The sequence below is a fragment of the Tupaia chinensis genome, unplaced genomic scaffold (genome assembly GCF_000334495.1).
Source record: "Tupaia chinensis unplaced genomic scaffold, TupChi_1.0 Scaffold141943_1, whole genome shotgun sequence".
Lineage (NCBI taxonomy): Eukaryota > Metazoa > Chordata > Mammalia > Scandentia > Tupaiidae > Tupaia > Tupaia belangeri.
The window spans coordinates 6,244-18,132 of NW_006201797.1; the positions used below are offsets into that span (position 1 = coordinate 6,244).

General features: G+C 39.0%; 1 protein-coding gene and 1 pseudogene across 2 annotated transcripts in view; both read left to right on the top strand.

Annotated features, from left to right (window-relative positions):
* Window positions 1-1,337: 1,337 nt before the first annotated feature.
* Window positions 1,338-11,889, top strand: part of RFX7 (regulatory factor X7) — a 92,792-nt gene continuing 82,240 nt past the window's right edge. For both annotated transcript variants that reach the window (XM_006163281.3, XM_027766251.1), the window contains exon 1: window positions 1,338-1,366. The gene's annotated coding sequence lies outside the window, so the exon portion shown is untranslated. The remainder of the gene's footprint in view (window positions 1,367-11,889) is intronic.
* Window positions 3,933-5,258, top strand: LOC106733242 (rRNA-processing protein FCF1 homolog pseudogene; annotated as a pseudogene).

Below are 11,889 nucleotides of genomic sequence, written 5' to 3' on the forward strand. Positions count from 1 at the left end.
TTAGCTTTATAGCTATATACAAGGAAATAACCAGTTTTTATTTACATTTGCTTGTCTCTAGAATCTTTATAGAAGATAATTTGACTTATTACATATATTAAAGATAGTTAAAGATTGTGTGTAGACTATATGAAAAATGTGTGTGATTTCTTTGTATTTGCCCTTTAATGTGTGTTGTAACAAAATCCAAATGATGGTTAAATCATTGTATACTGGCTTTATTTGTGTTATATGTTAGTAGTTATGTTCCCTAGTTTTGTAAACTGATGTATAAATGGCTTTATTTGTTTATTTTTAATATTTATTTATTTATTCATTCATTCAGTTATCTTAACTTGACCAGAGAGAGGGAAAGTGAGAAAGCAAGCAACCAGGTCTGGGACTCGAACCATGGTGGCCATGTGGGAGTGTTCAGCACCTTAACCACCACACCACCTGCTGATACCTGTATTATTTATTTTAAAATATATTATCTGCCCTCCAAATTTATTACCATATTCGTTAATTTGTGTTATTACTTTTACATTGGGGGATTTCTGTTACCGGTGTGTGTATGTGTGTGTGTGTGTGTGTGTGTGTGTGTGTGTGTGTGTGTATGTGGAGAATGGGGAGTGAGGTAGAGAAATTGATTCTTTATCTAATCCTAAGGGCTACAGATTATAATACAGCATCATGGCTTTTAAATATTAAATAAGTCATTGTCCACAAAGGCAGGCAGACAGTAAAAATGATAACTTTTTATAAAACATGTGCCCGATCTCTAAGTATCATCATCCAAGTGTCATAATACATCTGCACTTACATACAGTTAGAATTTTTTTTTTTTTGACTGAGATTTTTGGTATAGAGCGCACATGCTCGCCAGAGACAGACAGAAGGTGAGAAATCACCCTCTGGGGGGATGACCACGCCACAGCCTCTTCTCCATACTCGTCTTGTGATTTGGGGCATCCACACACACACCTGGCGTGAGTTTCAAGCTGCTGGTTCCAGGACTTAAACCATGATCGGTGGTTGGGAGTCCAGGGACACAACCACTACGGCGGTCCCTACAGTTAGAATGTTCATTGTTTATTCAAAACATCTGTTAAGTGTAACAACACCAAGTTGGCTGTAACAGTGTACGCAGAAATACTCTGTTCATGCTTTAGTATTGAAATTTAGTACAGTGAATGGGGAATAGATTTTTGTGAAAGATGAAGCTTCGGGGGTACATTGCCTAATCCTATTAAGGAGCTTTACTTGTTTTGTTTTTTTTCCTTTTATTTTTGAGACTATTTCAAATATTTAATAAACTTTGTTTTTACTAACCTAACTTTCTTTTTCTTTTAGCAAAACTGTACAATCTAAAGTGGACTGCATTTTGGTAAGTAAAATAACTGATCTTAAAATTCCTTTGTAATAAGATACAAAATATACCCTTTTAAAATAAATATTGATTCTAAATACAACCTAACTTCACTGAATACACTTTGATATTTAATTACAGCCCTATGAGTAAGTTGTTTATAAACAGTCTACATGCTTTTCTATATCTCATCAATACTGAAATCATAATCTGAGGTAATTGCATGTTTTAAAATCTGACTGGCTTTTACTGAAAGCTTGTTTAAACCAGCATTTAATTAAAGTGAATGTTTATTTTTCTATTCTAATCAGTCTGTATGAATTTGTTTAAAGAAAAGTTTTTAAGAAGTTTGATGGGTTACTTTAATTGTGATAGTATAGGCTTTATGTTTTGGTTGCTAGTCTTTTAGGAATTAAGCCACAATAATAGTTTACATTTAGGTTGTACTTCAAGAGCTCTATAAGTAAATTTGTTGAAAGAAAAGCTTTCAAGATGTTTGATGGATTAGTTTTTGTTACAGTAATTATTTTTCATTTTGGGGTTGCTAGCTTTTGGTTTTTAAAGCCACAGTAATGGTTTAAATTTAGATCGCAGTTTCTTAGGTCTTCCCTTACATTTGTGAGTGAAGAAGCTCACACTGCCGGGACAGCTGGAACAGCAATGGTTGGTCCTGACATCCCTGCTGATGGGATGCTTCCCAGGCTGTCAGGAGCTCCACGCTGGTAGATCGATCCAGCAGTCAGGGCGATTAGTCCTCTTTCTCTACTTGGGAATTGAGAACATTTCTCTCATCCAAGTTTGGGTCTTTCTTATAAGCTGACGTGCCTTTTGTTTTTGGATTTTGGTTTTTTTTGGAGGGGGTGGAGCCTTCAGTGTCTGTGACTGAAATAGTATGTGACATCCTTTTAGTTTTTCAGTCTCTAGACAGTACATAAATAGGAATAGTTAATCAGAAAAAGTAATTTGATCAGTTCTCCTATACGTTCTAATCTAACAGCTAAAAGAAGACTTTTGAGAATTTTTTTTTCTTTTTTCACTTTCACTTACTCTCCCTTTCCTTTTCCCTTCCTTCCCTTTCCCTTCCTTTCTATTCCCTTTCCCTCCCCCTTCCCCTCCTTCCCTCCTCCCCGCTTCCCTCCCCCTTCCCCCCTTTATCTCCCCCTCCTTCCCTCCTCCCTTCTTTCTGCCCTCTCTTCCGCACAGTAATCCTCTGCAGTAAGTAATCTTATTGCCTCCCTTTTACAAATGAAGAAACCAAAGTTTTTGCACTTAGTTCAAAAGTAATTATTGAACATCTCTGCCAATTCTATACATAACAGATACAAAATAAAAAAGACATTTACTGCTCAAGAAAGCCTGTTGTAGAGATATATTCAAGAATGCTCTTAAAAACTAGGAAAGTGATGATTAGGGCCAGAGATGGAACATTGCCCTGCCTCCCAGAGCATTTCCCATCTCTTCCGACTCTAAGAACTCATAATTTATGGGTCCCCCAGTAAGAATGGTGAATTACTGTGTATGCCAGAGGACAGTGGCAAACACACAGCTCCTATTTATCTAAGGCTACTGACTCTCTTTGCAGCACCTGAGAGAACATTTTTTCCTCTTCATTGAAAAAATAGTCAGAGGGCCCAGCAGTTGGTGTAATGGCTATGTCGCTGGACTCCCATGTAGCCGACCGTGGTTCCAGTTCCGGACCTGGTGGCTTAAACTCACGCTGGGTGTGTGTGAATGAGTACCCAAGATCCTGAGAGGAGAATGGAGGAGAAGGGATTGTGGCATGACCATCTCCCTTGGAGGGTGATTTCTCGCTTTCTGTCTCTCTGTCTCTCTCTGTCTGTCTGGTGAGCGCACGCGCCCTATAGCAAAAACCTCTCCAAAAAAAAAAAAATAGTCAGAAAAACGGTAATTAGAAAGTGTGACATTTGCAAATTACTAAATAAAGTGAAAAGCTTTTTGTATCTTTCAGTAGTTCAGAATATTTATATGTAGCATAAGGTTTAATATGTATAAATATATAAAATAAGTAGTAAGAGCTCTATTATCATGATCCTTATGTTTTATTGGGTGAGGTAGACAATATGAAAGTGAAAGAAATAAACATTTTGACTTCAAATGATAAATGTTACTACAAAATTTCAAAAAGGAAAAAATAAAAAACACTTGATGGTAGGTAGGATAACCTTAGATTGGATAATTCAGAAAAGCCTGTTGGAGGAGATGACAGTTAAGTGGAGACCTTGTGTGGTGACCTGCCAGTAGGTAGAAAGAATAGTAACTACAAAAATTCTGAATCAGAAATGAGTTTGGGGGGGCCAGAAGGTGACGTGGAGGTTAAGGTGCTGGATCCCAAACGTCCGTCTGTGTGGTTCAAGTCTCAGACCCAGTGGTTGAAAGTCATAACTGGATATACGTGTGTGCATGCCCAAAATCCCAAGGAGAATTGATAAGAGATTGCAGCATGGCTGTCCCTCCTAGGGGATGATTTCTCACTTTCCTACTCTTCCCCCCTCTGTCTCTCTGGCAAACACGTATGGCCTATACCAAAATAAATGAATGAATGAAAGAAAGAGAGAGAGAGGGAGGGAGGGAGGAAGGAAAGAAAGAGAGATCAAGAAAGATAGGTGGGGTGAGCATGGGGAAGCAAAAGAAAACAAGAAAGTGTGCGACCATGAAGCGAATGCTTAGTCTCAGAGATCAGAGGCTTAAAGAAAGGGATAGATTAAAACCTAAAAAGAAAGAAAAGAAAGATCCTAGCACGCTGAAGGAAAGAGATGTCCCCCAACACCCTTCCTGCTTATTCTTTCAGTATAACACACAGCTGGGTCCACCTTACCACATCCTGGTTGATACCAACTTTGTCAACTTTTCCATTAAAGCCAAACTGGACTGAGTGCAGTTGATGATGGACTGTCTGTATGCCAAGTGTACCCTTGTATAACTGACTGTGTAATGGTCGAAATTGAAAAATTGGGGCAGAAGTATCGAGTGGCTCTAAGGATCGCTAAGGATCCAAGATTTGAACGATAACCATGCACACATAAAGGAACCTATGCAGATGACTGCTTAGTACAGAGAGTAACTCAGCACAAGTGTTACATCGTGACCGCAATTGACTAAGACCTTAAAGGAAGAATCCCGAAGATCCCAGGAGTTCCTATCATGCACATTTCTAACCATAGATACAACATTGAGCGGATGCCAGCTGATTATGGAGCCCCTCGGTTTCTAATTCTTAAAGGACAAAGTTCCTCTGCCTTTCTTTGACCAAATATCTATTGCCAGTTCATTGAACATGCTGTTTGTCATGAATTATTATTCTGTCCACCTATTTGCTGTGTAATGAGCTGAGTATGGTCAAGTACACTTACTTTTCAATGCTATTTGGAAAATGTTTGTTCCATTTAAAAACTTGTTGCATCTTTTTATTTTTTAAACTCATTGCATTTTTTTTATAAATCATGTTTACATGATTGTTTACATAAAAAAAAAATAAAAGAAAGAAAGGTGTTTGGGATATTTGAAGAATATAAAGACCCTACTGTGCTGGAACTTAGAGAGGTAACGAGAGAATGATAGACAATTCTAGGATATGGTTTATGGAGGGCATATTTAGGCATAGCAAGTAATATGGCTTTTGTCCTAAGTGTGTGGAAAGTCAGGGCATTTTAAGTAGAGTAGTATGGTCTAATTTCTTAGGAATAACCTTATGGTGGTGTTTTGAAGGGAGGTTTTTTTGCTATAGGGCACATGTGCTCACCAGAGAGATAGAAAGTGATAATTCACCCACAGAGGGGATGGCCATACCAGGGCATTTTAAGTAGAGTAGTATGGTCTAATTTCTTAGGAATAACCTTATGGTGGTGTTTTGAAGGGAGGTTTTTTTGCTATAGGGCACATGTGCTCACCAGAGAGATAGAAAGTGATAATTCACCCACAGAGGGGATGGCCATACTGAAATCTCTTCTCCATTCTCTTCTTGGGATCTTGGGCATGCACGTACACATGTCCGGCTTGAGTTTTAACCCACCAGGTCTGGGCCTTGAACTGTGGTCGACCACATGGGAGTCCAGCGATGTAACCATTTCCCTATCTGCTGGTCCCTGTTGGGTATTTTTAAAACAAGACCTGGCTATTGTCAATTTCTATTAAAAAAAAGAAGAAGAAGAAAGAAAATTCTACTGAGATTTTGAGTGGGATTATTGTCAGAGGAATGGGCTATAGTGGGGCAAATTGGAATCAGGAAAACCACTTATACTATTGAAGAAGTCCAGCTGAGAATAACAGAAAGCTCTGGCTCAAATGATGGTAGTGGAAGACATTAAAAAATCAAACAAAACAAGAGTAGATGGATTCAAGTCATATTTTAGATTTAAAAGTAGTAGGGCTGGGCTGGCAGGTGGCATCGTGGTTATGGGCACTGGACTCTCTCCTGACAAACTGTGGTTCAAGTCCCAGACCTGGCGGCTTGCATTTGTGCTCGCTCTCTCTCTGTCTTGTTAAATTTAAATAAATAAAGTTAAATAAACTAATTATTTAAAAAATAAAAAGTAGTAGGGCTTGCTTGCTATTGAATTGAATGTGGATGGTGAAACAAAGAAGAATCAAGGATAACTCCTTTCAGTCTAAAGCATCTCTTCTGGTATTTTTTTATATGACAGATTTGTTCATAATGAATACTTTATCTGTAAATGTCTTTATTTTGCCTTCAGGTTTTTTGTATTTTTTGTTTGTTTTTAATTTTACCAAGAGGGTGTATGCACTTGCCAGAGAGAAACAGAGATAGAGGGGAAAGCACCCCATTACGGTGCATGGTCACTTCTCCATTTCTTCACCCTTTCAGGATCTGGGGCATGAATACACACCTGTCCAGTGTATTTCTCAAGTCATCAAGTCTAACAGTCAGCCCTGTGTAATCCGGCTCTTTTAACCACCACGCCATAGGCTAGCCATTATCGTCAGTTTTGAAAGATACTTGGGAACCAGCAGTTAGCGTAATGGCTATGTCGCTGGACTCCCATGTAGTCGACCGTGGTTCGTGTCCCGGACCCGGTGGCTTAAAACTCACGCCGGGCGCATGTGCGTGCGTGCCCAAGATCCCGAGAGGAGAATGGAGGAGAAGGGATTGCGGCGTGACCATCCCCCCTGGGGGGTGATTTCTCGCTTTCTGTCTCTATGTCTCTCTCTGTCTGTCTGGCGAGCGCACGCGCCCTACAGTGAAAAATCTCTCAAAAAAAAAAAAAAGAAGAAAAAAAGAAAAAAAAAATACTTTGCTGCATGTGGAATTCCTAGTTAGGAGTGTTGTTTTTCTTCAGTGCTTTGCATATGTTACTCCATTGCCTTCTGGACTTCATTTTTTCTAATGTAATAACAGCCATGAATTATATCATTGTTTCCCTGTACATGAGTTGTTTTTCTTTTTGCTATCAAGAGTTATTCTGTATTTATTCTGTCACACACATGTTTACTTGCCTGCTCACTCTGGCTTTCAAGTTTGACTGTCATGTAAGTACGGGTCCGCTGTGTGTTTATCCTTCTGGGAATTTATTGAGCTCACATCTGTGGATAGGTAGGTCTGGGGAGTTTACAACTATTTTCTATTTGAATAGATAATGTTTCCGGTACTTTTTCTGTCTCTTGGATTCTCTCCTCCCCAAATTCTCTTACTCATACATTAAAATGATTGAAGTTATTCTTGGCTTTGAGACTCTTCTGTTTCATCTGATCATCTCTCTCTCTCTGTCATAGTTTCTCTGTGTTTACTTTTATTTGACTCATTGTCATTGTTATGGTTTGGATCATGGTTTGTCCTCCAGACTTTCATATTCTGGAATTTGGTATTGGGAGATGGTGAGGCCTCGTGAACAGTGATTAGATCATGATGATTAATGATGTCTTGCTAGACCTAGTGAGTTTGGGGTTAGTTCTTGTGAAGAGCTAGTTGTTATAAAAGAGACAGCTGCATGTCCCTCACCCTCCACATAAGCCTACCATGCTCTGTGCTTCTGTCAGACATACTGTATTCCAGCCTGATGTCAGGACTGGACCTTCAGACTTTCCAGCTGCCAAAATTGTGAGTCAGAAAATCCCTGTTTCTTTATAAATCCCCCAATCTTGGGTACGTCTAGCAGCACAATAAAGGACTAAGACAGTTGTCATGTTTCCCTTTTCGTGTGTTTAAACACGGGCAATCTCATCCTGAGATCATCACTACCCAAACCATGTAGGATAGGTTATAGGAACAGCCACACACAAGAATACAGGTTATTAGAGTTACTACTCCATATTTAGTAGTTTAGTAGTTTTTAATGACTAAGTATTTCTCCACATGTCGTTGCCATTCAGTCAGTATCTAGAGTGCCTCAGATTGTTCTTTGTGACTATTTAGTGCCACATCATAGTTGTTTTGGGGAGAGGATTTGGTGACTTCTTCACTTTACAATATCCAGATATCTCAACCTCTCCATGAAAATTTCATCATATGTTTTCTTCTTAATGTTTTATATTTTTAGGTTTTTTTTTCTTTTGCATCTCTATTAAATTGTCATTTGATTTAAGATGATTTTGAAGGTGTGTTTTTCACAGTGTGGATGAATATCCAGTTCTTCTGTATCATTTATTGAAAAGTCTACCTGTCTTATGTGTGGGTTTCTTTCTAGACTGGTTTTTTCCCATTGATTGCTGTGTCTAGCCTAATAATATGGCCACACTATTTGTTTATATAACTTTTAGAAAGTTAACATTAGGTAATTTATATTACTCAAATTATGTTTGACATTTTCATGCAAATTTTATAATTTGTTGATTTCTATTTTTAAATTTTTTACTGAGATTTTGATTAGGATTATATTAAATCTATATATTAATTTGGGGACAGTTGACATCTTACTAACAAGTCTTAATTCAGAAGTATAGTATATCTCCATGTTAGTATTGGTATATTCTATATTTTGCTTGGCAGTGTTTTCCTTTGTGTAAGTCTTGTATATAGTTTGTTATTTAAAATATTTAGCATTTTTGGGACCAGTGGTTAGCATAATGGCTACGTCGCTGGACTCCCATGTAGTCGAACACAGTTTGAATCCCAGACCTGGCGGCCTAAACTCAGGCCAGGCCCGTGTGCATGCGTGCCCAAGATCCCAAGAGGAGAATGGAGGAGAAGGGATTGCAGTGTGGACATCCCCCCCAGGGGGTGATTTCTCGCTTTCTATCTCTCTGTTTCTGTCTGTCTTTCTAGTGAGTGCACATGCCCTGTAGCAAAAACCTTTCCACAAAAAAAAGAATATATATATATATATACACACACACACACACACACACACACACACACACACTTAGCATTTTTGAAGTTTTTGGATGCTGTTGTAAATGGCATTTAGAAATTTTTGTCTAATGTTTTATCGCTAATATCTATATTGACTTTGTAGCCTATAAAAAACTTGCTAAAGTCACATATTAAATCCTGTAGCTTTGAGGTAAAGTCTTTAGAATTTTCTCCTTACTCTAACATATTATTTGTGAATAAAGACAATTTAACTATTTTCCAACTTACACAACCATTTCTTTTTCTTGCCTTATTGCACTTCTTGAACCTCCAGGAAGAACTGAGTAGAAATCGTTTTTTGTTTTGGAGAGGTTTTTGCTGTAAGGCGTGTGCGCTCGCCAGACAAACAGAGACAGACAGAGAGACAGAAAGCAAGAAATCACCCCCCAGGGGGGATAGCCACACCGCAATCCCTTCTCTATTCTCCTCTCGGGATCTTGGACACGCACGCACACGCCTCCGGCGTGAGTTTAAGCCACTGGGTCCAGGACTTGAACCGAGGTTGACTACATGGATGTCCAGTGACATAGCCATTACGCTAACTGCTGGTCCCCTAGAAATCTTGAGAATGAATTTCTTTGGCTTGTTTCTGATCTTAAAGGGAAAAAAAAAATCGTTCATTCATTGTATCATATGATACTAACTTAAGCTTTTTCATGGATGCTCTACATCAGGTTGGCAGTGTTCCCTTCTGTTCCTAAGAATTATTTTTTAAGAGAGTTTTTTTTTTAATAATTATTTTTATTTATTTATTTATTTTAATGTGACCAGAGAGGGGACAGAATGAGATAAAGAGAGAGAGAAAGTGAGAAAGCAGGCCATCAAGTCTGGTACATGAACTGTGGTCAGCTATGTGAGAGTCCAGCTCCCTGAACCATCACACCACCTGCCTGTCTCTGTTTTTGTTTGTTTGTTTGTTTGTTTGTTTTTTAAGAGAGATTTTGTTATAGGGCATGTGTGCTTGCCGTAGAGACAAAGATGGACAGACAGAAAGCGAGAAATCACCACACCACAGTCCCTTCTCCTTGGTTTTCCTTTCAGGATTTTGGCCACACATGCACATGTGCCCAGCACAAGTTTCAAGTCTCCGGGTCTGTGACTCATGCATACCACGGTTGACTGCATGGGAGTCCAGTGATGTAACCATTATACCATCTGCTGGTCCCGCTAAGAATTTTTAACTATACTTATAAATTGTTTTATATCAAATTATTTCCCTGCACTTATTGATAGTTTGTATTTCTGTATTACCATTCTCCCTAATCTAACCCACAGAAGCATTTGCTATGCTACAAACATACAATACATTTTCTGTTTTAGATCTTACATTTTCTTCTCAGCTTTAGAAATTCTTGTTTGCAGGTCAGCCAGTGGGTAGTGGTTGAGGTGGCTGACCGTGCAGTTCACGTCCTGGACTCAGCCTTTTGATAGAGATACTGGACTGGTGAGCATGTGTACTTAAAATCCTGAAAAGAGCTATGGAGGAGAGGGAATTGTAGCATGGCTATACATACCCTTGCTGGGGGGGAGCACTACTTTCTCTGTCTCTCTCCAGTGAGTGCATGAACTCTACAGCAAATTTAAAAAGAAAGAATGAAAAGGGAGGAAAGAAGGACAGAAAGGAATTCTTGTTTGCTATCTCTCTCACTTCTAAGTGTATTTTGTTTACTTACGTTTGTTGTAATTGTGGTTCATGTTTTTGCATATATGTGGTAATTTTTCATTTAGTGCTGGATACTAATTTGTATGATTTTTATTTTGAGCTTTTGCTATCTTCCATTAAAGTATATTGAAGTTTGTTTTGGCGGACAGCTAAGGTATGTGTAGATTAGTTTGAGGCTTTTGTTAGGGCAGGTCTTAAATTATTTCTATTCTAAAGCTGTTTAGCTTTTTATTATAAAATGTTAGATCTCTGGTATTTATACTGCATCCCTCAAGCAGTCACCAAGATCTGTCGACTCTGTCCAGTTAGATCTGGAACGCGCGTCAGCCACTTACAGATCCCTGTTAGTGCTTTGCCGGACTCATGGAGTTTTCCCGCACATACAGTTTAGTATTCAACCGTTCATTCCAGATCTACAGGAGAATTTGTGTAGATATTGAAGGTCTTTCTTTATCGTTCTTTATGATACTTTGCCTCCTCAAACACTGATCTCTGGATCTCTGTCTTTCTGCCTGCCCCCCCTTCTCTCTCTTTAAGATGTTTTTGCCTTAGAGCATGTGTGCTCTTTGTAGAGAGACTCACCAGGGAGAGAGACAGAGACAGTGAGAGGGAAAGTGAGAAATCATCCCCCAGGATGGCCATGCTATAATTCCTTCTTCATTCTCCTCCTGGGATTTTGGGCACATGCACCTGCCTTCAAGCCACCATGTCTGGGACTCGAAACATGGTCGGCCATGTGGGAGCCCAGCGACATAACCACTACTCCATCTGCTGGCCCCCTGATCTCTGTCTCTTCAGCTCAGCAATGCTGCCTGTATTCTGCTTGGGTTACTCTTCTCTGTACCAGTCTAGAAGTTGCCTTAATGTAGAATCCTCTCCTTTGTTTCTTTGTGCCCAGATCTGTCTGTACTCTTTGTTGTGGTCCAGATTTTAGAAACAGTTACTTCTTTTTTTTTTTTTTTTTTTTTTTTTTTTTTTTTTAAAATTTTTTTTTTTTTTTTTTTTTGCCATAGGGTGCATTTGCTTGCCACAGAGAGACAGAAAAAGGGAAGGTGAAAAATCCCTCCCCTCCCCAGGGGGAATGGTCATGTCACAATCCCTTTTCCACTTTCCTCCTGGGATTTTGGGCATGCACTCACCCACTCTCAACATGATTTTCAGGCCACTGGGTTCGAACTGCAGTCATCCATGTGGGAGTCCAGAGCCTTAATCACTGGGCCATCTGCTGGTCTCATATTTTTCAATGATTTATTTATTTTTCAATGATTGTAATGAAAACAATATAATAAACATACAAAAGGCTAGAAGGTTCTGATCCGGAGAGAACTATGGGTAGAGATGGCAATGATCCTTACGTGACCTTCCAGCTTGTTCTAGAGCTTTCCGGTAAAGAAGAGGCATGATCACCACCTGCTGGACCCATTACTGCTCTAATTTTTATATTGTTATGTGGAAGTCCAGTGATGCTGAACAACGGTGTCACACCAAGTGTAGTTTCCCATCTAGGATAAACTGCATAGTGTCTCAATCAAGCATGTCGTCACCAATACTGTT